Below are 14,358 nucleotides of genomic sequence, written 5' to 3' on the forward strand. Positions count from 1 at the left end.
ACGCCGCCCCCCCTCGGTGGATGTGGGGAGACATAGAAACCAAACAATTTAATTACCTCTTTTTTTTTCGTGACATTTCTGTTTGAAATCAAAGCTCCATCCGTCTCAGGATCTCTGCAGGGGCGACAGCGATTAGCAATTCAATTACTTATTTGCTCTGCGCACACATACCTATCAAAGGGCATCTTACTGTCACACCGTAATTACACCGCTGGATAGATACTGAAACCGTGCCGCCCTAAATGGTACAACAGTTCGGGGATTACTTCCCAAAGTTCTCGTCAAGGTTAACGTTATTCCTCCCGAAGGTTCTGGAAGACCAGCGATAAAGCAGACAGAAACTGGGCTTCTCTTTATTCTGGGAAAAACGGCGGATAAAATTGCAGAATTTACCCGAAGAGTTTCACGGGGCCCAGCAGCGAATATGACAGGTGGCTGTCCTACAGGTGCCCACTCACCACCCAGTAAGCTTTCCAATTGGCTGCCTGCTCCGAATTATCCAATCTAAACGGGGGAGCAGAGTCAATATCTCTATGCGAGAGGGTGAATGAAAGAGGGATCCAGGGAGGAGGATGCCAAATACGAAGGGAGAGGTGTAGCAGGGGCCCAAATGTTTTCTTCCTGAATGCTGGTAATTGAATAAAAAAAAAATTCAGGCATAACATCAGGTGGCATGGCTGCTTAGCACAGAAAAAAAACATTGCTTTATTAAGATGTGATGAATTATTTACACAAAGCACAAATAAAATCCATTTCATATTGTGTGGCGTAATTATACTCATTAGTTTGACTAAATAACGATGTTATGTCAGATATTATTGGATAAATGCACTTCGGAATTGGTATCTTATTCCAGCTTTCTCAGTGCAGTGAATAATGGACATTAAGGAGAAGAAATTAGACGTCGTAAAATCCAAAATCATTAAATATCGTCTGAGTAGTGATGAATGGTAATGATACAGGCAAGTCGAGACAGTTGTTTGCCATAGAGAATAACAATTTGTGTGAATGGAATAATGCATTACATTTCAGTTGGGGGGGGGGGGGGTCCATTCCGTCCTTCTGAGTCACTGATCCTACTCTCCTTTGCTTAAAGAGATTAAATCCAAGTTGTAAACGGGCTTCAAACAACAGAATGAGGGAAATGTTCAGGGGAAGGAAGTTGTTCCATTGTCTCCACGCCTGTTTTAGAAAGCATGAAGCTGTTCTTTGTTCCCAATCTTCTGTTCAATTTCATTTTCATATAGCGCCTTTCACAACCCACAGGCTCCCAAAGACGCCGGAGTACCACAAGCGGCCATCCTGCGCTGCGACATCATTTAATTCAAAATGGTGCATGAAACAAGGAACAGGAAGAGAGAGAAATCGCAAAGTGTCTGGAAGGGAGGAACCGGAATCTCCTGAGGAGGGAGAAAAAAGACCTGTGGGGGTCCAAGGTCACTGGCTGCCCACCCCCCCTATCTCCCCCGTCCCATGCATATAATACAGAGAAAATTAGCCTGGCAAGGTATGAACTATATACATACGTGATCACATACTGTATATATATGGTATCAGGAGAGTCAGAGGAATATCTCAGATAGTACCTTTAATGACTCTGGCCTTTGACCGGTATGCTATGCTCTCTTATCTGATAAATGATTGCAGAGAGAGAGAGAGAGGAAGACTCACATCGGCGAGCTGAACCGTTTCTCCGTTTAAAAAATTCTTCTTTTCTCACAGTTATGCACAAAAGGTCAAATCGCTGATGATGCACCTTCCGCACTCCGCGGACGTTTTGCTGAGGCGGGAATATCGGCGCTCGTTAAACATCATGTCGCATTCGAAGAAATGATCAAATTAAGTCCCGGGTGGACAATTAAAATGATGAAAGTGAATCGATTAGGGTAAAATAAACAACATTCTATATGGACATTCGTGGCTAAATATCTTTTCTGGTAACTCTGCCCCGTGGGAATTAATATAATTGGACACTACAGAAAGAAAATAACAGGAAATTGTGACACTGTTTATAAATGATCTTAAGTTTGTCCAGTAAAGTAAACAAATGACACAGATTTTACCTCGGGGATTCAGGGTGTCCCTAACAGCCTTTTTGATCCATTTATTCTATATTTATACCTTTATAATGAGACTGGCATCCCATCTTTCCTCTGCTTTGTGTCTCCTGCTTCCCTGGCTTTTGTAGGTTCACCACAATTCTGTATCAGATAAGTGGTCAGAAGAGAAATGTTGGTATTGAAGTGAAGCGCGCTGTAACTCAGAGCAGTCTTTGACTCGGTGCGGTTCATTAAATTTAATATTTCTCCCACACGTTTCTGTCCTTGCTGGAAGAGACGTCTTTTGTGTTTAGCGTTGTGTAATTCCGTTTGTTGGTGTGGGTCTTTTGATTTGTTCTTTATTCTGCCAGGTCAGCCTGCCGTGTGCACATCTGATTAAAGGTCCTGCATGTGATATCACCTGATTCCTCTCTGCCAGGCCAAAGCAGTACTTCAGCACCTCAATATACCTGATGTACCATCTCCTTCCAGGCTACTTAAAATGAAAAATAAAAAAATTCCATTGGAAAATTTCTGACATTTTCTGACATTTTCTGAAATGGTTCTGAAAGCCTTTCTTTTACTATTTGAGTTTTGTCTTTTACGTTCAATTATGCTCATTATTCAAGATTGCACTATGCTCTTAATTATTCTAAATACAGAGAAATGTGCTCTTTAAATATAATGCTTTTTTATTTTTTTTTACTGGCCCTGAGTTTTCCTCCTGCTCTGCGCTGACATCTGACATCATCGCCGTGCCAAAGTCATGTGGCGTCGTGTAGAAAAGGCAGTCTGCCTTTCTGACCTGCAATCCTGACTCAGTTCCATTTAAACACGCCGAACACGCCCCCCCTCCCCAGCACACGCACACAGACACTCCCTGAAAACATAGGAATGCGCATGCAGATGCACACACAAGCTGAGCACACGCGCAAACACGCAAACACCAATCCCACAGACTAGCAAAGAGAGCTTGAAATGGCCGGTCGAACCATTACACTGATGTATGACGTCAGCATTTAACGACATTATCGGCGTGCACGTTGAGTGAGGCTCGAACAGATTGTTCTGGGAAAAAGCATTTGCAACTTGACTCTTACCTTATTCTGTTTCCGAGGAAAAAAAGCAACAAGCCGATCTGCCGCCGATTAATCACATTGGGCTGTAGATACTCGATACGAGAGTAAAGGGCAGCATAATCTGAGGAGCACGGCGGACAGACAATTAGGAGTCTCTGTCGAGCCGTTCCCTCTGACCTTCCTGTCCCGCAGGCCGATCCCGCCACTGGCGCGGCTTGGCGGTGAGGCGGTTGGCGCGGCCTTTTCCCTCCGGTGACGCCTTCGTCGTGGAGCTCTGTGCCAGGACCCTCCAGGTACAGAGGAGTCAGCGGCAGCTGTCACACGCGCTTCCTCGACCGTCCACCGGGGGCCAGCTGGAGATTCGCGACGCGGAGGCATGTGAGGTAGAGGTGTCACGGAGGGTAACTCCAGGCCCCGCCTCCAGCTTTGCATCCCCCACTACCCCGGCTCGACCCATCTGGTCCGGATTTGGGGACCCGTGCTGTCTGCACGACGCTGCCGCCCTGGTGGCACTGGCTCTCTGACGGTCACTGCCTTTGACCTTTGACCTTTTACTAAACGCATTTGCACCCTTTTCCCGTTCCATTACGACATGAATGCCTCCAGTTACCGCCGTTTGAATAAACGGTTAAGCAGCATCCTTTGGGCATAGACTGTTGTGAATAGAATAATGGATTATGTTTCAGGAAAACCTAATTAACCACTTAAACTAATAGAAACTGCAGCAGTGTGTTTTGTTTTTCACTGTCTTTTACTGTAATCTTTGTACAGGGAGCAATGAACAGATGTGCAGTTACAGCGTTGACCTACAGAGGGCTGTGCTGATTCCCGGAAATCGGTTTGCCAAGTTTATTCAGATAGTATATTTATACTTATAACCTAAAATTATCCTTTTTTATAATTTATATATTTGCCGGATCCACACTCAAAATGGTGTAACTAAAAGCATTTCAAATTTACATAAATGACAAGTATTGAAATAAAACAGCATAAAGAGTGTGGTAGTGCGGAAAGTGCAGTGGTAGTGAAGAAAGTGCAGTGGTACAGTAGTGCAGAAAGTGCAGTGGTAGTGCAGAAAGTCAGGGAAATGCAGTGAAATTCCACAGTAGAATGAGATGCTGACTGAAATTCTGTCTAAAAGTTGTTTTTTTCTGCAGATATTCAATGGATTGTGTTAAGGGCCAGGCTGCATAAAACAAAAGCTAATTGCTAATGTCTGGTACCAAAATTCCACATACTCAGCATCAGATGTCATTCAATTTATTTTAAAAAGAAAAGGATTTCCCCATTACCTCGAGGAACTTATTTTCTTTCCTTGCGATTTTTTAAAATTTAAATTTCAAGCTTAAAGTCTTTGGAGAATGCCTTTTATATGAGGGACAATAACCACAACACATTCTGAATATAAAGAGATGTACCAAGCTAAAGTCTTCAGCCGGGTTCACTGGCCTCTTGGTGGCGTAAACACCGAAACACACGTAACATAATCCGAGAGGTACCGTGGGGATTTCGCAGGGTAGGCAGGGTGGGTGGTAGCAGCAAGACCATCCACTTTGATATCCACGCAAACACCAGTGTGGTGCAGAGCATAGTAAATATTTATTTTGGACTCTTTTTGAACCAGGGTATAGAGCCGGGAGTCATTTTCTCCAACTGATGCTGGTGCAACAAATGCGCAATTCAAGTGTAACGTTTGCCGTCTGTCGTTTTCTTGTCTTATAAGAGAATCAGCGGCAAACAGCTCAGTCATTCTGAAAGGTGTGGGGTTTAGGGGCCTTGGTGTCAGCCCAGCGTTGGGTCATTTCGCCCTCCCCATAAAAATGAGTCCATGGATCGCTACGCTGTTTCAGATTTTCGGTGGCTCTCAGTAGCCTCATAAAGTGCTAATTAAGGAAATTCTTAAGCAGGTGCGAAACTTTGGACAGTGGGTTCCCTGTGCGGTTCTACGTTCTGGGTCTTCCTGTCATTTCCATTCCAGGCCAAATGCAAGGGGACCTGCACGTTCTTTGCAGATGTACCATCTGCTGTGTCTTCATCTGCTTTGTGCCTACGGAACTTCAGAAAAAAAACGATCCCGACCTGCTCATGTATATTTATTTACGCATTCCGCTTCCCTACTCCGAGAGTCAACAGCAATTAGCGTCATGGAGAGAAGCTAAAGTTCCTCTGATTAAAACCTAATTAAACTAATCACTCGCCAGATAAATAATTAAAAGCACAAGAGTCAATGAAAAGCAGAAAGAAACAACAAGACCAATCCAGGTCACAAAACAGAAAAACAGAATGAATTGCTCACGAAAAAACACCACATCGCAGTTGTCAAAATAAAGTCTTTTCTGATTTTTTTCGCCTGGTTTTTGGTGTATGGTGCATAACAATCAATCAATATCCGTTACAATGAGACACTCCAATCCTCTCTCACTGTCATTTCCCATAAGTTGTGCAATGGCAGTTGGAACAACAGAAAATTGAAACGGCAGTGTTAAGGAAAGGGGCAGGGCACTCGCTATTCGTCAGGATGACAATACGGCAAGCTGCAGAAATGCAGAGAAGGAGGGCCGTGCCCAGACCTTCTGAGATGCAGGTGTTTGACCAGTGAGTGCAGGAGAGACACCCGAGTAAGTGTTCAAAAACGGCTACTCTGAACTTCAAACGGGGGGGCACTTTCAATCATTCGGCCAGACGGGTCTGGTGCTGAGGCACTCCCCTAGCCGTCCCTGCTGAGAAGTACGGAGCACGGCAAACGCTTTTCTACATTTCCAAAAAAAAAAAAAAAAATGATTGGGGTTATTTTGTAAACACGGCCATTTTTATTCCTCTGCCCGCTATCAGCAGTCAGAGACTTGACCTGTCAAAATGATGTATCCTCACTCCGTTTTGTTGCTGATAAAACATAATATAGAGCATCTTCAAGAAAAATTGTTTACATTTTTATATAATGTGTTTGCGGTCTCCCCTGAAGAAGCAGTGGGGTAGCTCGCTGTATGCGCATCACGCCTGTCTCTTGGGGCGTTCACCTCTGCAGCTCTATCGCCGCCCTGCTGTTGTAGCCTGGCGTCACGGGCTAGCGTGCTGTTACTTGGACAGAAGAAATGCATCTGCTTTGTTCGGCAAACGAACCAGCACCCCATTCTGCATTCCCAGCCCGCCAGAGGGCAAATCCCCACACGGACATCATGCTTTTGAGTGAGAAGGAAAAAAAAAAAAAAACACAATCCCCCAACCCCCCCAACAGCCCTCCATAATAGGCATGAACCTTAACCATTGATACAGAGCCACATCTGCATGCTTATCAATGCCACCCTAGAAACATGGTTCCACAGCTGAGTGGATGAAGAAAACAGCGATGTAGAGCACAGCCTTTGCACAGGGGTCCACCCTTTTGTCATTTACGGACATTGTTTTCCTGCGACCTCTCGTCCTGTCACTAATTAACATGTGGATAATTAACAAGGAAAAAACTGCATGGGCACGAGAAAGTTCTGGAAGGAGGAAAAGGACATGAAGGGCACGCTCCTCTCTCAAACGACAAATGACTCTTTTATCATGCCACTGGGAATCAACATTCAGAGGGACCTTCTGCATCACGCTGCCTGTGCGCCAGCATTACCTGCAGGAAATTGATGCGACGTCGAGCTCCCCCCACGCCTCCCCCCTGCCTGCGCTGGTCGCAGTGGTCACATTAGTGCATTAAGTGGTTCAAAACACTTACCAGCCAAGCGCTCGGCAATGGCGGCGTCGTTAATTAAAGAGCAAAATGCGAAATCCATTTATGTGGTGCACGAGATGAGGCTGAAGTAGTACTTAATGGATGCTCGGGTGTTTGGAGGCCTCTGATCACCATTTTCCACTGGCAGAGGCGGCCCATTACACGTGTGTCTCTGCCGTGCTCCCCGTCCTTCCGCCAGCTAAAGATCTTCCCGCTTATGCACATAGCGCCTGAACCGTAGCATGTGGACACGTCACTTTACATTGGGATTGATTCAATAATATTCTTGCAGAGCTGATTTTTTTTCTTCTCCATCCACCCCCACCTCCCCGTCGCCGATCAAGGGGAAGCACAGTCAACCTTGACGTTGGCTGACCGGACCTCATAATCACAGTTAAAATTGCTCAGTTCCAATTTCGCTACGCTCCAAGGATGAGCAATGCTAATCATTCCGAGTTCAGCTGCTTTTTTCCCTTTTTTTTTTCTTTCCGGTGGAGGCATTTAAAACCCATTTCAGTGGAACAAGACTCACAGTGGGGTAAAAGGTAAGCAAAGCGGCTGACAGTCAATGGAACGCTGAAGAATTACCGGGGCGCTCAAGGGAATTAGCCGAAAAAGAATCTGATGACAGATGCAATTTTCGGAGAGTCAGGCCTGGAGCGTCAGGCAGCACCGGCAGATCTACGCGAGTCTTGCGTCTCAACATATTCCCCCAATTAACAGCCCCTGCCCAAAATAGCCTCATTTTTTTATTCCAAATTTTGGGGTCATTGTATTCATAGAGAAAAACTGTCAATGAAAGACTCCTGCCAATAGTTTGTCCAGCTCACCTGAACACAGAAAAAAAACACCGTAATCTCTTTGTTCCTTTGATGTCCGTATTTGTAAGCGTATAGCAGGCCTGTTACATAACATTTCTGGAACCAGCTGTAATCCCCTCACCAAAGTTCATTCTGCTGATTTTTATTTTAGCAAAGTGATGACTTTATATTAACTTTGCTCCTGGCTGTTCCTCTGAAAAATCTTAATGAACCCTGACGCGCGCATGTTGTACATCGCCTTTTATACCGCGGTATATGGGATTTTACATTCCGCTTTACCCTCCTTTAATCTCCGTGCTGTTCAGTCATTGCTTCATTTCGCTTCCCCCGCACCGTGAAAATGCGAGATCTGTGCGCACATTTCTGTGGCATCCCTGCCAGTCCGAATGACGGAGGCAGACTGAGGCACCTGATGAAGACAGACCACATGACTGCCATGCTGCCATTAAAGTGAATTTATTGAAGCAATTCAGTTTGTGGCATTCCTGCATCTGAAATTTTTCACCAGCAAATGCACAGATGCGGATATCTAATCTGTTATCCACTGTCAACAAAGTGCATTGGGAGGCTTGTTTGCTTGTCAAAGATCACAGAGTCCTATCAATTAATCACGAAAATCAATGGCCACATCGTCTACTACAGGAATCCGGAAGAGTGGATGATATTTAATAAACAGCTGGAATGATTGTCAGAATCATTAAATTAGTCATTAAAAGCAGTTACTTTTAAAAAATACATTGGTACGGAATTAAGCGTGACAGCTAAGGAAACGACTGGAAAGGAAAAGCAGCGTTCAGATTCATTTTAAATTTACGGACGTTTCCATTCACTAAGCAAGGGTCAGTTTATGGTATTTCCCTTGACTGGGGAGGGGGGTGGTTGATCATATTTCACTCAGCACAGCTACAGTACGACAGGTAAAACCACATCACAGGTACATTAGAGCGATTCATTACCGGATCTCTGGCCAGTAAATCTGGGTCCAGCGGCTGCCGGAGCCTTTGGCTTTGCTATTGAACCTCTCGCGGTGTGATTAGCATCCACTTTTACTATCCAAGTCCAACGGCAAATGGAGGACCGGGAACCTTCTAGAGCACCATAAATGGCAGGTAGGAATCGGAGGGAATGAGCTGCTGGGAGACTGTCATCTCTGAGAGACAAGAATGTCGCCGTCGCCTCTGCCTGACATTCCAGAATATCCGGGTTAAAAAATCAGCATTAAGAACTTCAGGACCTCAATGTCCGCAAATCCCGAGTGGAAACTGGTGACAGGGATAATGGCGACGGGGCTAGATGCCAGATTTAGCACAGGGACAACTGGTGGTTTAGTGTGCTGCTTTATTTATAAATGGACCATCTTTCTCGCTAACTCAGTCGTGTCAGTCAGTGGGCGTCAGCCAAAAATAGTCTCCAAATACTTCCTTAACTCCTTGCCCACCTCAGGCTGATCTACAAATGTAGAATGACCTTCAGGTTAAAGGCGTGTTTGTAAATATCACAGAAGGGGCCAAATGTCTTTTTGACCTTGAGAGGACATTTTACATATAAATATATATACAGTTGTGCCCTGGGCTACGATGGCCCATGTTACGGTGTTTCGACTTTACGGTGGATAAATGTTTTTCATTTTTAGTACATTATTCAATAAATTACATGAGATATTCTAAATTTTATTATAAAATAGGCTTTGATTCATGATTTTGCCCAACTGTTCCAAACACGGTTTCAGTAGACTAGGCTGTGCTGATTGTTAGGTTAGATGTACTGTATTAAAATTCATTTTCACCTTTTCATTCATTTACGATATGTTTGGCTTAAGATAAATTTATCAGAACGTAACCACATCATAACCAAGGGATTGGCTGTATATGAGTGTCTGTGTTGGTCTACTAGAGGGAGGCAGTATGTGTCTTAGTGCAAATAGCGCATAAAGCACCATCTCATTCATTCATTCCATCATGAATGCATGAGTGTGGCTAATAGAGTGCAATAGCTTGTGGGCGTATCCTTCATTTCTTTAACCGCAATTTGCCCCCCTGTGGCCAAAGTGCCTGGATTGAGATGTTACAGGACCATATGGAGGGGAGAGGTCCGCGGGCCTGGAAGACAACTCAGAGAACAGCTGTTCCGCCTTGGCCCATTTCTGGCGTCCTTCTCCCCCATGCACTTCCCCTTCCTCTTCTGCGAAATCCCAGCCAATAAAAAAAAGAAGTCGATCGACAGGCAGACAGGCCAATTACCTAAAAGACGCAGCATCCCACAGGACCCGCTTCTTACCCTATTTATACCGTACAGCCTATTCACTCCCGTTTGACGGCTTTGTTCTCGCCACAGCTCTCATGCCGACGTCTGACACTTATAGAAGAGGGATGGTCTGTCGACGTGGGGACTGCCTTGGCTATTGTGAACAATGCATCACCCATCTACCTACATAACCAGCATAGATGTGTATCTATGTTAATATGTATGCGGACATATGTTGCATATTCACATATCGCCTCTGCAGTGCCATAGCAACACAGCGTATCCTTATCAGACTTTCCGGCCTTGGAATGTACAGCATTCCTGCTATCACCCGCAGCGATTCTCCATTCTGTTTGGAAGACCCTCAAAGCAGCCTGCTCAGTCGGACACATAAAGCAGGCTCCTAAGTCTGCAGCACCCCCACCCCCCACCTAGTCCCACCTCCCCCCCCCCCCCCCCCAGATAAGCATGCTGGACCGGAACCGACTCCTGCAGCCACATGGTCAGTACACCACCTGGGGGCGACCATGATGAGCTCTCGGTTCAGAGGGTGCGGGTTGTTTCCAGGCCTGGAGTGTGCAGGCAGTCATCGAATCATTTCTGGAGTGCCAAAGAGGAACTGGGATGAAACGTACAAGAAATCCCTTGGTTGCCAGATACAGAAGCAACCTCAGTTCGTACCTGGCAACCCATTCACTGTGTACCCAGGTGAAGTACACACATCGGCCTCGCAGGCAGAGGTGATTATAGGGTTTTTTACAGAAGGATCAACTTTATCATTAGTCGATAATATGTTTTGATTGACAGGGGAAAGGGCACTCTGAGGTCCAATCAGCTTTCAGCTGGGGCCAGTGCTCTTATGGCCCCGCCCCTGTATACGCCCCTGTTCGTTATACCATGGTGTGTCATTCCGTTTTATGCTGTGTCACCAACTGCCGTTGCCAGGAAACAGGAACCAAAACCCAGTTACACAAATACTGAATGTGAGCTCGGAAATGTGCATTCAGCTCTTTAATAAAAAAAATCTTCCGTCTTTATATGTTGAATGAGCCACCCTACTTGTGCAGGCCGAGTGTTATCTTTATCCACTACTGCTCACATGCTTAAAATAATTTCACAATTAAAGTGGGGGAAATCCTGCAATTAATCTGGATCGTCGCATGAAATAGTTGAAAGGAGTTTGACAGCAGGCCTTTAAACTTCAGGCACTGTTAATTCCTCATCTTTGATTTAATTGGATTGCATTCCTGCCCAGATGGGGGTCAAAGAAAGCTAAAGACTACTGTCTTTGAAAATTCCCCGGAGGGAAACATTTCAGCGTTTTCAAAATGAAGCAAATAACCTTCAGTCACATCATCTCCTGCAGGCATCCCCACGCCTCCTCCACACGGGCAGAAGAAAACACGACTATGTGTTTAAAATATGCATTTGAATGTCTCGTTTAAATCAAATGCTAGTCCTGACCTAGACCCCTGTTACTGCACCAGGAATTACTTACAAGATAAATAAATCTGCTACACATAATCAAGCGATAAATTATATAAAAGTCTCCCTGCCATATTCTGCGTCGTCTAGTTACCACCTTGATGATGTCAGAATTTACACCTGCAAGGTCATGTGACCAAGCCTGTGGCCAAACGTAAATTTCAGGGGTGTATTGCCTACTGAGTCTGGGGGGGGGGTGTCTCCCCCATGATTAATTTTTACTAGCCAGGGAGTAGGAACAAATTTTGGGTGGTTCAACCCTATAATTTTTCTACATGGTTATGTACCTGCTTGTGACTATTATAGTATCATTGGCAAATCTGGGATATACAGTACAGAACTGAGAGCTTTATCAAATAGTGAAACTTTACTGATGTTGTTCTCCGTAAAACCTCCACATATGGAGCTGAGAGCAAGTTTGGGGGTCACAGCGCAGGGTTTGACAGCATGTGGTGCCCCAGGTGCCGGGGGCCGAGGGCTTTTGCTCAACGGCCCACGGGGACATGACTGTTCTGCTGAGGGCCCAACCGATGACCTTCTGATCATGGACACAGCATCCTAAACTGTTGAGCCACAGTCTGAGACCTGAATTCTTTCGGTCCCACCAAGGATGGGACTTTACGACGATCAATAGACAGACACACTGAAGTTCCTTCTCAAAAACACCAAGATTGGTATTCCACTAAAAAATAAAATTCTGATTACTCTTCCAACTGATCTCCCACCCCCTGGTACTGTAGCACTTGACGTATGCACCAGCTGAGTGTAGAGACCAGCCCCCGCAGCTGAACGGAGCTAGAACAGCCACTGGAAACATTTTCTTTCGACTGCGCAGACATCACAAGCTGGAAGGTACCTGGTGCCCTATTAGTCAGGCTGTGGCTCAAACAGAAAGGTCCAGGTGTGTAAACAGGCAAAGGACCAGAAAAGTCAACCACTCCAAGCAAAAGCATCCATTAAGGAAGTGCAACAATAATTACATCTCTTATCAGACTGCTAAGTTTAACCTTGAGCTTGCCAAAGCAAAGAAATTCAGCACCGCCTCAAAGAGAAACCTTGACAAGCCAGTGGAGAGATAAGTGAGTATCATAGCTTCAGGTAACCTTGCAGTTATATTTGAAGAAACTGCAAAACAGGCTACTGTTGTGTTATATATATCTGACACACTGGCATCTGAGCGAGCTTGTGTGTTTGAGGATGCTGGAATCAGACAGCAGTCACATATATGTGAAGAGACGTAGCTAATCATTAGAAAGTAGCTAGAGCCCCCGAGCCCCTCAGGTGGCCATGCCCCTCTTGAATATATAGGGATAGTGCTTGGAACTTGATTGGCTCATGCCAGCGGCCAAAAGGCTGCAGGACAGAGTGGAGAATGCTGTGCTCAGCCGCACTGTTGTCCATTATATGCAAGACTAAAGACTCCAATGGTACACATTGTCAAAGACACACTAGGACACCACACCTACAGTGTGGTTCCTTGATGGTGGAAGAAGCTACCAAAGGTCATCAGACTCCCTGTCCACCTTCGAGAAATGTCTCAAGACTCACCTCTATTATCCTAATGCCACTCTGTACTCCCAGAATGTTCTCGATGTTGCATTTTCTTTTTTCCTTTGTTGGGTAGATGTCTTGTATCTCCTGCTCCTGCACTGCTGTTCCTGGTCATTCATCGGAAGCTCAGCCCAGCTGCACTGATGCCCAGTCGACTCCTCGAGAGTCGTATGTTAGTGATGTGCTATTTCCTTCATTTGTACGTCACTTTGGACAAAACCGACTGTTAAATAAAACAACCGCTAAAGTAGATACACGAAGGCTCAAGTGTTCAAGGCCAGAAAACGCGTTCTTGTTATGACTGTTAGTGTTATACCTCCGTGTTCCAGACCTTCCGCTTAGCTGAGGCAGCTGACAGTGAAAACACTGCTGAAGACTACTTTCCAAAGTTCCTCGGTTACCCACATTCTTAGCAGATACCTGCCGCAAACTTATGTAATACCAGAGCTACTGTCTGCAACTGCCCCTCCCCGGAATGAAGGACCGAGTGAAGGAATTATCATTTAGAGTGGTGTCCCAAAATCTGCAGCATATTATAAAACAATGGCGTAGACCTGGGCGATGCGGGCCAGGTGAAAACATTGGTATACAGGCGAGGAGAGAGCTTCAGAATACACCAAACTAGGCTGACCCTGAAAAATATATTACGTAAATATATGAATGGAAACACAAATTGGACTCAATAAACCACAAACATCTTGAACTCCCACCGTTTCCTGCAATTTGGTCAAAGTGTGCATGGAGCGTCCACCGCTAGGAATCTGTCAACCTTGTATGCAGCTACTAAAGCGCTTCTTAGAGCCATGGTCATTACGAGGCACATGTCTGGGAGAATGGAGCCAGGTCTGGGTGTCATGGTGACCTTAATGGTCAAGTATCCGGACATGGCAACCCCCAAGTCATCCATGAGAAGGTGGAAGACTGCAGCGGCAGATATCCAGCTGGATGAAAAGTGCATCATTTGGGTTAAGGACTCCTGCCAATGCAGGCTGCAATAAAGGTAACAACACAGTATTTGCAGCCATTGTTCATACATAATCAGAAATGGGGCCTGCAATAATAGCCCCAAGCTGCATGGGGGGGGGGGGGGGGGGGCACAGCAGAGTAAAGCGTGATGTTTTGTGTTGGCTTGTTCAGATTTATAAAGCATTGAATATCTCAGAAAAGGTGAAGCTTTCTATGCCATTATAACCAGTACATTGGAATCCTTCTTTTCAAATATCCCATCTGGGTCTCCTTTGACACATACAAAGCTGAGAGCAAAGGTTGGGGTCCGAACTCTGGGTCGGGTCATTTATACAGCACCCAGGGAGCATTTCGGGGGGAGTTAAATGACTATTCAAACCAACAACCATCCGATCACAGGCACAGAGGCCCAACCGGCCGAGACACATGCACACACACGTGCCACTGACACTGTGTATGCCCTG

The 14,358-nt window shown here is 45.4% G+C and overlaps 1 long non-coding RNA gene across 1 annotated transcript in view; it reads left to right on the top strand.

Annotated features, from left to right (window-relative positions):
• LOC125713434 (uncharacterized) overlaps positions 1-1,401 on the top strand; it is a 39,942-nt gene extending 38,541 nt beyond the window's left edge. The window contains exon 3 of the long non-coding RNA XR_007383594.1: positions 1,267-1,401. This is a non-coding gene — a long non-coding RNA (uncharacterized LOC125713434). The remainder of the gene's footprint in view (positions 1-1,266) is intronic.
• The last annotated feature ends 12,957 nt before the right edge of the window (positions 1,402-14,358 follow it).

The sequence above is a fragment of the Brienomyrus brachyistius genome, chromosome 18 (assembly GCF_023856365.1).
Source record: "Brienomyrus brachyistius isolate T26 chromosome 18, BBRACH_0.4, whole genome shotgun sequence".
NCBI classification, from domain to species: Eukaryota; Metazoa; Chordata; class Actinopteri; order Osteoglossiformes; family Mormyridae; genus Brienomyrus; species Brienomyrus brachyistius.